Source organism: Bombina bombina, chromosome 4 (genome assembly GCF_027579735.1).
Source record: "Bombina bombina isolate aBomBom1 chromosome 4, aBomBom1.pri, whole genome shotgun sequence".
NCBI lineage: Eukaryota > Metazoa > Chordata > Amphibia > Anura > Bombinatoridae > Bombina > Bombina bombina.
Window position 1 is genome coordinate 988,540,782 of NC_069502.1, and position 12,493 is coordinate 988,553,274.

Consider the following 12,493-nt stretch of genomic DNA (forward strand, 5'->3'; position numbering starts at 1 on the left):
CTATACCTATATATCAATATAAATATATACAGATATGGGCCTCTAGTTATCAAGCTCCTTAATATTCTTGCATTCGCCGGCCCAATACTCTCGCCTAAGCTCGCCTCACATCGCCACCGCGGACCTGAATACGTTCGCCAAAGTTATCAAAAAATCTGTCAAAAAGCCGCACACCAAGTACGGGGCGATGAGCAGTGGACTGTGATAGTTATCACTCATCAGATCTCGCTGCTCTTCGGCTTTTTTACAGCTTTATTGATAAGCTGTCACTAAGCAATCACACAATACTATACTGTTCTACCCCCTATATCGGCACTCCCGGAGCTCCCCGCAAGTATAATAAATGTATTAACCCCTAAACCGCCGCTCCCGGACCCCTCCGCCACCTACATAATACCTATTAACCCCTATCCTGCCCCCCCTATACCGCCGCCACCTATAATAAAGTTATCAACCCCTATCCTGCGGATCCCGGACCCCGCCACAACTAAATAAATTGTTTAACCCCTTAACCGCCGCTCCTGGACCCCGCCGCCACCTATATTAAACTTATTAACCCCTAATCTGCCCCCCCTACACCGTTGCCACCTATAATAAATTTATTAACCCCTATCCTGCCCCCCCTATACCGCTGCCATCTATATTAAACTAATTAACCCCTAAACCTAAGTCTAACACTAACCCTAACACCCCCCTAACCTAAATCTAAATAAAAATTACTCTTATTAACCCCTTAATGACCGGACCGTTTTTCAATTTTCTTACCCTTAATGACAATGGCTATTTTTACATTTCTGCAGTGTTTGTGTTTAGCTGTAATTTTCCTCTTACTCATTTACTGTACCCATACATATTATATACCGTTTTTCTCGCCATTAAATGGACTTTCTAAGGATACCATTATTTTCATCATATCTTATAATTTCCTATAAAAAAAATATAAAATATGAGGAAAAAATTGAAAAAAACACACTTTTTCTAACTTTGACCCCCAAAATCTGTTACACATCTACAATCACCAAAAAACACCTATGCTAAATAGTTTCTAAATTTTGTCCTGAGTTTAGAAATACCCAATGTTTACATGTTCTTTACTTTTTTTGCAAGTTATAGGGCCATAAATACAAGTAGCACTTTGCTATTTCCAAACAACTTTTTTTCAAAATTAGCGCTAGTTACATTGGAACCCTGATATCTGTCAGGAATACCTGAATATCCCTTGACATGTATATATTTTTTTTTAGAAGACAACCCAAAGTATTGATCTAGGCCCATTTTGGTATATTTCATGCCACCATTTCACCGCCAAATGTCATCAAATAAAAAAAAAAGTTCACTTTTTCACAAATTTTGTCACAAACTTTAGGTTTCCCACTGAAATTATTTACAAACAGCTTCTGCAATTAAGGCACAAATGGTTGTAAATGCTTCTTTGAGATCCCCTTTGTTCAGAAATAGCAGACTTATATGGCTTTGGGGTTGCTTTTTGGTAAGTAGAAGGCCGCTAAATGCTGCTGCGCACCACACGTAAATTATGCCCAGCAGTTAAGGGGTTAAATTAGGTAGCTTGTAGGGAGCTTGCAGGGTTAATTTTAGCTTTAGGGTAGAGATCAGCCTCCCACCTGACACATCCCACCCCCTGATCCCTCCCAAACAGTTCTCTTCCCTCCCCCACCCCACAATTGTCCCCGCCATCTTAAGTACTGGCAGAAAGTCTGCCAGTACTAAATAAAAGGAGTTTTTATTTTTTTTAATAAAAAAAAATAAAATGTTTTAGCTGTGATGGACTCCTGCCTTAGCCCCAACCTCCATGATCCCCCCCCCAGCAATCTAAAGCTCTCCCCTACCTAATTGCCGCCATCTTGGGTACTGGCAGCTGTCTGCCAGTACCCAATTTGCCCCCCAAAAAAGTGTTTTTATTATTATTTTTTATTACCAATTTATTTTTTTCTGTAGTGTAGCAGCCCCCCACAATACCCCAACCCCCTCCCCCTCCCAGATCCTCATATATATATATTTTCCCCCCTCTTCCCACTCATTGGTGTCAGTGTGGGTAGGTAATCGCGCGCGTGCGCGCGCACCCGCGCGCGCACGCGCACGCGCATGCGCGCCCCCGCACGCTCCCGGCACCCGGCGTGCACATTGCACTTACAGGAGCCGGATGCCGGGTAGCGATGGGCCGCCCACCCGCCTCCCAGTTGCGCTCCCACCCACCAACGAACCGGCCGCATCGCTACCGGTGCAGAGAGGGCCACAGAGTGGCTCTCTCTGCATCGGATGCTTTCTAAGGGTATTGCAGGATGCCTCAATATCGAGGCATCACTGCAATACCCTGAGAGCTGCTGGAAGCGATTGCGATCGCTTCCAGCACTCTCTTAGACAAGTGACGTACCAGGTACGTCCATTGTCACTAACTGCAAGTTTTTGCAGGACGTACCTGGTACGTCACTTGTCATTAAGGGGTTAACTAAATTAATCCTATTTGAAACTAAATACTTACCTATAAAATAAACCCTAAGATAGCTACAATATTACTAATAATTATATTGTAGCTATTTTAGGATTTATTTTTATTTTACAGGCAAATTTAAATTTATTTGAACTAGGTACAATAGCTATTAAATAGTTATTAACTATTTAATAGCTACCTAGTTAAAATAAAGACAAATTTACCTGTAAAATAAAAACTAACCTAAGTTACAATTACACCTAACACTACACTATCATTAAATAAATTATTCCTATTTAAAACTAAATACTTACCTGTAAAATAAACCCTAAGATAGATACAATGTAATTACATTGTAGCTATTTTAGGATTTATATTTATTTTACAGGTAACTTTGTATTTATTTTAACTAGGTACAATAGTTATTAAATAGGTATTATTTAATAACTACCTAGCTAAAAAAATACAAAATTACCTGTAAAATAAATCCTAACCTAAGTTACAATTAAACCTAACACTACACTATCATTAAATTAATTAAATAAATTAGCTACCAATACCTACAATTAAATACAATTAAATAAACTAAACTAAATTACAAAAACAAACAAACACTAAATTACAGAAAATAAAAAATATTACAAGAATTTTAAACTAATTACACCTAATCTAAGCCCCCTAATAAAATAAAATAAAAATAATAAAAGTCCCTATCCTATTCTACATTAAAAAGTAATCAGCTCTTTTACCAGCCCTTAAAAGGGCTTTTTGCGGGGCATGCCCCAAAGTAATCAGCTCTTTTGCCTGTAAAAAAAACGTACAACCCCCAACATTAAAACCCACCACTCACATACCCATACTGTAACCCACCCAAACCCCCCTTAAATAAACCTAACACTAACCCCCTGAAGATCTACCTACCTTGAGTCGTCTTCACCCAGCCGGGCCGAAGTCTTCATCCGATGGGGCAGAAGAGGACATCCAGACTGGCAGAAGTCTTCATCCTATCCGGGCAGAAGAGGACATCTGGACCGGCAGACATCTTCATCCAAGCGGCATCTTCTATCTTCATCCATCTGACGAGGAGCGGCTCCATCTTCAAGACCTCCGACGCGGAACATCCTTCTTCACCGATGACTACCCGACGAATGAAGGTTCCTTTAAGTGAACTTAACTGATTGGCTGATAGCATCAGCCAATCAGATTTTTCCTACCTTAATTTCGATTGAATCCTATCAGCCAATCGGAATTCGAGGGACGCCATTTTGGATGACGTAACTTAAAGGAACCTTCATTCGTCGGGTAGTCGTCGGTGAAGAAGGATGTTCCGCGCCGGAGGTCTTGAAGATGGAGCCGCTCCTCGTCGGATGGATGAAGATAGAAGATGCCGCTTGGATGAAGATGTCTGCCGGTCCGGTTGTCCTCTTCTGCCCGGATAGGATGAAGACTTCTGCCGGTCTGGATGTCCTCTTCTGCCCCATCGGATGAAGACTTCGGCCCGGCTGAGTGAAGACGACTTAAGGTAGGGAGATCTTCAGGGGGTTAGTGTTAGGTTTATTTAAGGGGGGTTTGGGTGGGTTAGAGTAGGGGTATGTGAGTGGTGGGTTTTAATGTTGGGGGGGGTTATTTTTTTTACAGGCAAAAGAGCTGATTACTTTGGGGCATGCCCCGCAAAAAGCCCTTTTAAGGGCTGGTAAAAGAGCTGATTACTTTTTAATGTAGAATAGGGTAGGGACTTTTATTATTTTGTTTTTTTTTATTTTATTAGGGGGCTTAGATTATATGTAATTAGTTTAAAATTCTTGTAATTTTTTTTATTTTCTGTAATTTAGTGTTTTTTTTTTTTGTAATTTAGTTTAGTTTATTTAATTGTATTTAATTGTAGGTATCGGTAGCTAATTTATTTAATTAATTTAATGATAGTGTAGTGTTAGGTTTAATTGTAACTTAGGTTAGGATTTATTTTACAGGTAAATTTGTATTTTTTTATTAGCTAGGTAGTTATTAAATAGTTAATAACTATTTAATAACTATTATACCTAGCAAAAATAAATACAAAGTTACCTGTAAAATAAATATAAATCCTTAAATAGCTACAATGTAACTATTAGTTATATTGTAGCTATATTAGGGTTTATTTTATAGGTAAGTATTTAGTTTTAAATAGGATTAATTTAGTTAATAAGAGTAATATTATTTAGATTTATTTAATTAATATTTAAGTTAGGGGGGTGTTAGGTTTAGTGTTAGACTTAGGTTTAGGGGTTAATAATTTTATTATAATGGCAGCGGTGTAGGGGGGGCAGGATAGGGGTTAATAAAGTTATTATAGGTGGAGGCGGTATAGGGGGGCAGGATAGGGGTTAATAGGTATTATGTAGGTGGCGGCAGGGTCCGGGAGCGGCGATTTAGGGGTTAACATATTTATTATAGTTGCGGTGGGCTCCGGGAGCGGCGGTTTAGGGGGTAATAACTTTATTTAGTTGCGGCTGTGTAGGGGGGGGCAGATTAGGGGTGTTTAGACTTGGGGTACATGTTAGGGTGTTAGGTGCAGACTTCTCCCATAGGAATCAATGGGATATTGGGCAGCAGCGAACATGAGCTTTCGCTATGGTCAGACTCCCATCGATTCCTATGGGATCCGCCGCCTCCAGGGCGGCGGATTGAAATCCAGGTATGCTGGCCCGTAATAGTGGCGAGCGTACCTGGTAGTAGTTTGATAACTACCAAAAGCAGTCAGATTGTGCAGAACTTGCGTTTGGAACATCTGGAGTGACGTAAGCATCAATCTGTGTCGGACTGAGTCCGGCGGATCGTTGCTTACATCACAAAATTCTACTTTTGCCGGTGTGTAGAGCTTGATAACTTAGGCGAATCAGCCTTGCCACAAATACACTGCGGAATTCCAGCGTATTTGCGGTTGACGGCTTGATAACTAGAGGCCATGGTGTCATGTACTGCCTCTTTAAGAACAGTGATTTATCTATGATCCTCTGTGCCTTTAAATAGACACAGGGTTTCCTTCCCAAATTGCTTGGAAATGTGTTTTTCCCTGAATTTCCTAGCTCACTTCATGTCCTCTGGAGTTTTGTCTCTTTATTATCAGAATTCTATTTCCTGGAAACTTTATGGGATACTACCTCAATTGAGAAAATTGTATTTTTGTGCAGCTGCTTAATTTTCCTATATTTTGTTTTGGAAACTTTGTTGCGGTTTGTTTCCGTGCACCTGTGACGTCACAGCCTCATTTCCAGTGAAGCTGACATCTATGCAAAGCCTCAGCACTGCTGAGCCGTTCACCTCATCTGCTCAGCCGAAGGAAAAGTATTTCAACCCATAGCAGTTTCGTTCTGATCAGCTGTTTCCAGTGAAGATCGTGTCTCAGCCCACTCTGCTGATTTTTTCTCTGCAACGGATATCTTTATACCGACAAGTAAGAGTTTCAGCATAAACTGCTGTTATATTCTCCTCCTCCTAATTGTTGAACTACCAGTCTTGAAATTATATCTGATATATCAGTCAACTAAAAATTGTCATACATTATTATTATTGAGTGTCTCTGATCCAATTCATAAATATACATATATATGTAATCAGGAAATATAAGCCTTAAGTAATAGAGTATTTTACTCAAGGTTTGTTATACTGTATAGTAAGATTTTTGCAAATTGTAGAATAATGATAAATAAAGTCATAAATACACATGTATAGGTATACCTCACTCAGTACCGCTGTAAAGTGATAACAGCCTTAAAGTGAAACAAGGCAATTTTAGCTTTCTTTTCACTTGCCAGTCTGTTTAAAAACTTGAAAACATGATGGAAGTAATATAAATTAAGGGTGTAATAGCTCTATGTTTAGTTTAAAACTAGCATAGTATTCAATAAAAACTGTCACTATTTTACAGGTACAATAACTGTAGTAAAGTTTGCCAGACTATAACACTGAGACACAGATTGCACTGTAATGCTGTAAACAGAGTGAACTGCACATAACAAATGGTGCCAGTCACTTTTCTCGCAATCTCACGATGAGTACAGCACTGTTTCAATTTTCCTGGAGGTTGAACTTAAACTCCACAAATCACTGTATCAGCAAAGCTCTGTTAAGTGAAGCACTGTAAAGTGAGGTAGACCTTTATGCACATAAATACACATATATAGACATGTATATGTTAGGGTTAAAGTCCGATATTGGGTAATCTTATGCCAGACAGAGGCAAAAAAATAGTGAAGATGAGGGAATAACAGTGCACCGTATATGAGTGGTTAGAGATTAGGTTCTGTAGCTGTTATGAGCGCTGTGATCAGCTGAGCACTGTGATTAACTTTAAGCAGGTAGCTAGCTTTATCCAGAAGCGTTTAAGCAGGTAGCTTTATCTAGAAGCGTTTGGGTAATCCTAGGATTACCCGGGTAAAGCTTGATGTATGATTTTACATCAGGCGCTTTACCCACAGTCGCTGGGTAATGTCAGTTGTACCCGGGTAATCCTAGAATTACCCGGATATGTGACTTTACTCATAACATATACATACACACATACACACTTTTAGACATACTGTATATGTGTAAATTGGAGCTCTTCCCAGTCCAACACCTTAACATATACCATGGGGTAGATTTATCATACCCCGGACGGACATAATTCGCTATAGTGAATCATGTCTGCCCTGCATTTAACATTGCACAAGCATTTCTGGTGAAATGCTTTTCAATGCCACCCCCTGCACATTCGTGGTCGACATCCCCACATTAATATTTTTTATTATTTCAAATTACTTTAAAGCCTTTGGCCTCTATTTATCAAGCTGTCAACCGCAAATACGCTGGAATTCCACAGCGTATTTGTGGCGAGCCTTATTCGTCTTAGTTATCAAACCCTACAGAGCAGCAAAAGTAGAATTTAGTGATGTAACATACGATCCGCAGGACTCAGTCCGACACAAATCGATGCTTACATCACTACAGATGTTCCGAATGCAAGTTCGGCACAATCTGACTACTTTTGGAAATTGTCAAATTCCTACCAGGTACGCTCGCCACTATTCCGGCCCAGCGTACCTGGTTTTCAATCCGCTGCCCTGGAGGTGGCGGATGCCATAGGAATCAATGGGAGTTGGAAAGCAGCGAAAGCTCATAATCGCTTCTGCCCGATATCCCATTGATTCCTATGGTAAATGTCTACACCTAACACCCTAACATGTACCCCGAGCCTAAACACCCCAAATCTGCCCCCCCTCCACCGCTGCAACTAAATATAGTGTTTAACCCCTAAACTGCCGCTCCCGGAGCCCGCCATCACTTACATTATACGTATTAACCCCTAATCTGCCCCCCCTATACCGCCGCAACTCTAATAAATGTATTAACCCCTAAACCGCTGCTTCCGGAGCCCACCGCAACTCTAATAAAGTGTTTAACCCCTAATCTGCCGCCCCCTACACAGCCGTCACCTACCTTATATTTATTAACCCCTAATAAGACCCCTTTACACCGCTGCCACCTACCTACATTTATTAACCCCTAATCTGCCACCCCCAATGTCGCTGATACTATATTTAATTTATTAACCCCTAAACCTAAGTCTAACCCTAACACCCACTAACATAAATATAATTTAAATAAATCTAAATAAAATTACTATAATTAAATCAATTATTCTTATTTAAAACTAAATACTTACCTATAAAATAAACCCTAAGCTAGCTACAATATAACTAATAGTTACATTGTAGCTAGCTTAGGTTTATTTTTATTTTACAGGCAACTTTGTATTTATTTTAACTAGGTACAATAGTTATTAAATAGTTATTAACTATTTAATAACTTCCTAGTTAAAATAAATACAAATATACCTGTAAAATAAAACCTAACCTAAGTTACAATTACACCTAATACTACACTATAATTAAATAAATTACCTAAACTAAATACAATTAAATACAATTAAAAACAATTATCTAAAGAACAAAAAAAACAAACACTAAATTACAGAAAATAATAAAATAATTACAAGTTTTTTAAACTAATTAAACCTAATCTAATCCCCCTAATAAAATAAAAAAAGCCCCCCAAAATAATAAAAAAGCCCTACCCTATACTAAATTACAAATAGCCCTTAAAAGGGCCTTTTGTGGGGCATTGCCCCAAAGTAATCAGCTCTATTACCTGTAAAAAAAAGTACAATACCCCCCAACATTAAAACCCACCACCCACACACCCAACCCTACTCTAAAACCCACCCAATCCCCCTTAAAAAAACTAACACTAACCCCTTTAAGATCACACTACCTTGAGAAGTCTTCACCCAGCTGGGCCAAAGTCCTCCAAGAAGCCGGCAGAAGTGGTCCCCCAGACGGGCAGAAGTCTTCATCGAAGCTGGCCAGAAGAGGTCCTCCAGATGGGCAGATGTCTTCATCCAGGCGGCATCTTCTATCTTCATCCATCCAGCGTGGAGCGGCTCCATCTTCAAGACATCCGACGCGGAGCATCCTCTTTATCCTCTTTAGTCTTCTTGAACAATGATGGGCCCTTTAAGTGATGTCATCCAAGATGGCATCCCTTGAATTCCGATTGGCTAATAGAATTCTATCAGCCAATCGGAATTAAGGTAGGAAAAGTGTTAGACTTAGTTTTAGGGGTTAATACATTTAATATAGTGGCGGCGGTGTAGGGGGGGCAGATTAGGGGTTAATAAATTTAATGTAGGTGGCGGCGGTGTGGGGGGGGCTGATTAGGGGTTAATAAATATAGTGTAGGTGGCGGTGGGCTTCGGGAGCGGCGGTTTAGGGGTTAAACACTTTATTTGGTTGCGGCGGGCTCCGGGAGCAGCGATTTAGGGGTTAAACACTTTATTTCGTTGCGGCGGCCTCCGGGAGCGGCAGGATAGGGTTCATAAATAGCTTTGCCATTGTTTTTTAGTAATTTAAAGGCCGCTAATTGTAGCTGCTCACCACACGTCTAGGATTCCCGACTGATGGGATTAATTAATTAGCTGTTAAGGGTAATATTTGATGTAGTGTAGAGATTTACAATCGCACCCCTTGATCCTTCCCAAACAGCTCTGTTCCTTCCTCCCCCCTCAGACTACCAAAATGCAGTTTAGGGCTTTTTTGTTTATTGTTTAATATTTAGGTAGCTTATTTTTATTTTTTGTAATGTAGGGTTCCTTCCTCACCCTCCCTTATCCCCCTCACACAGCTCTTTAACCCTCCCCCTCCCACTGTTTCCTGCCATCTATGTTACCAGCAGCTATTGTAGTGGAAGGATACACCTCCCCCTCCCCAGCTCCCCCTCTAAGTGATTATTTGTTTTCTGTAATGAAGGGACCCAGCTCCCCCTCCAACCTATATATTTTTTTGTAGCATAGAGACCCTTCCTCCCTCTCCCTTCAAAATACTTTTTTTGCCACAGTGTAGAGAACTCCATCCCTCATTCCCCCCTTATGCTCTAGGCTGTCCACCCACCTGCCTCCTTCCCTCCCACACCTCCCACTGGCACCAATGGATGATCTTTACAGACAGTGACACAGACAGACAGTGCCACTGTCTGCAATGATCGGGCAATCTGGTTTCATATGGTAAGGGTGCATGATCAGTTATCCCTTACCATATGAAGGCAGATGCTGGCAGCTCACAAACAGCAATTCATGGCTGTCACATGACAAACGAGACTGCAAGGGCTGCAGACAGGTGCAACATAGATCTACATTTTGCAGTATGCTGGGACTTGCACCGCATGATGTACAGTAGATATGCGCTGGATTGGGCAAAGGGGTTAAGCTTAAAGCAATGCATTAATGGTTTCCATATATCTTACTATCTAAATCTGTATCAAGTTTAAGTTCCTCAAATGCCATTTTCTTTCATGTAATTGGCAAGAGTCCATGAGCTAGTGACGTATGGGATATACAATCCTACCAAGAGGGGCAAAGTTTCCCAAACCTCAAAATGCCTATAAATACACCCCTCACCACACCCACAGTTCAGATTTACAAACTTTGCCTCCTAAGGAGGTGGTGAAGTAAGTTTGTGCTAGATTTCTACATTGATATGCACTTCTCAGCATGTTGAAGCCCGGTTCCTCTCAGAGTGCAGTGAATGACTGAGGGATGTGAAGGGAGTATTACCTATTGAATACAATGGTCATCCTAACGGAGATCTATTTCATAGGTTCTCTGTTATCGGTCGTAGAGAAGCATCTCCTACCTCCCTTTTCAGATCGACGATATACTCTTATATACCATTACCTCTGCTGATTCTCATTTCAGTACTGGTTTGGCTATCTACTTTATGTAGATTAGTGTCTTTTGGTAAGTATGTTTCTTTTATTTAAGATACTCACAGCTATGGTTTGGCACTTTATGTTTAGTTCTAAATATATGTTTCCACTTATATTTGCCATGATTCAGGTTTATCAGTATATTTCCTTTTTGCAGACTGCCAGTTTCATATTTGGGAAATGAATTTAAAAAAAAAAAAAAAAAAAAAAAAAAAAAAACTTGTTTTCTTACCTGAAGTTTTTTTTTCAAAATTGACTCTTTTTTCTAAATTGCTGGCTGTATTAGGCTCATGAGAGCACAAAATGCTATAATTTATTGCGTCATTCTTGGCGCAAGACTTTTTTGGCGTGAGAATTACGTTTGTTGACGTCATTAAGTCATTTCCAGCATCTTAGGGCTCGCTTCCATTGAGTCGTAATTCAGTTTGCGTGCACTCGCAAACCGTTAAATATGCTGTCGAAAGCAATATCGTTTATCGACTGTTTCCAATGGCGCGTTATACCTCAATATCGGCAGCTGGACTCCGGCTGCCGAAAAAATCTTTGCGTCCCATAGAAAGTAATAGAAACCGTTAATCGATAAATTATACCAGGTTTCCAATGAAAGCGCAAACCGTTAATATACTGTCGGAGGCTGTCAATACAGTGATAAATATTACACCCAGCTCAACTAGGTGTAAAAGAGGAAAATTGTGCTTTTTGAGACCTATTTTCTATTGAAATTATAAAACTTGCAAATAATGCAAGTGTTTTAATGTAGAAATAAATTGTTATAAGTAATATTTATTGTTGTCTCATGTATAGAAATAGTTGAACTTATATTCTAATAGAAATATCAGTATATATTTAAATATAATAATATATGCAAGAACATATCTACAGAATGCAAACTAGACCTATGCCTAGGGCAGCAATACATATTACTTATATTTATGAAGTGGTAAATATAATTATATTAAAAAATAGTATTTGATTATTAAAAATATGGATAAGTGTATTTTTATTTTTCTTGAGAGGTGATCACCGGTAAGGAGCACGGACGTTAAACGTAAATTCTATAGCGTAAGGTCGGGTTACCTTAGCAACTAATTGATTTTCAAGAAATCCGACATCAGATGGAAGCATTAACACAACGTTAACTTACAGCTATATGAAAAGAGCGACTGCACGCTATCCGCAAAATATTTCAATGGAAACCTGGTACTAAAATGGAGCCGTAAATTACTTTTAGCTGTCGGCCGCTTCGGTAGCTTACGGCTCCATTTTTAATGACTCAATGGAAGCGAGGCCTTAGTTGGCGCTGAATTTTTTCACAAGGTTGCGTCATCTATGACGCTCGTGTTTGTTGCAGACGTTTTTAGCACCAAAAAATATTTTGTCAGTTGTGGGCATCGTACTTGGCGCCAAACTTTTTGACATTATTTAAGAATTCATTTCTTTTTGCTTCTGGTTTCCAGAGGCCTATTTTGTTTGCATTTCTTTCCCATTCCTGAAACTGTCATATAAGGAAATTGATATTTTGCTTATATGTTGTTTTTTCTATTACATTTGAAAGATGTCTCAAAACTGTTCCTGTATCAGAAAACACTGTTGGATTCCTGCTGACTGATATCAGTCCTACCAAAGCTAAGTTAATTTTAATGTTATGAATTTTATCTTTAGCTGTGGTTTGTAATAAGTTATCATGATAAACTTTTACATGCAGAGAAAAGAAAATGTTCTTCAGTATTAATGCATTGTCTATTGCTATTCTTTTAACATCTA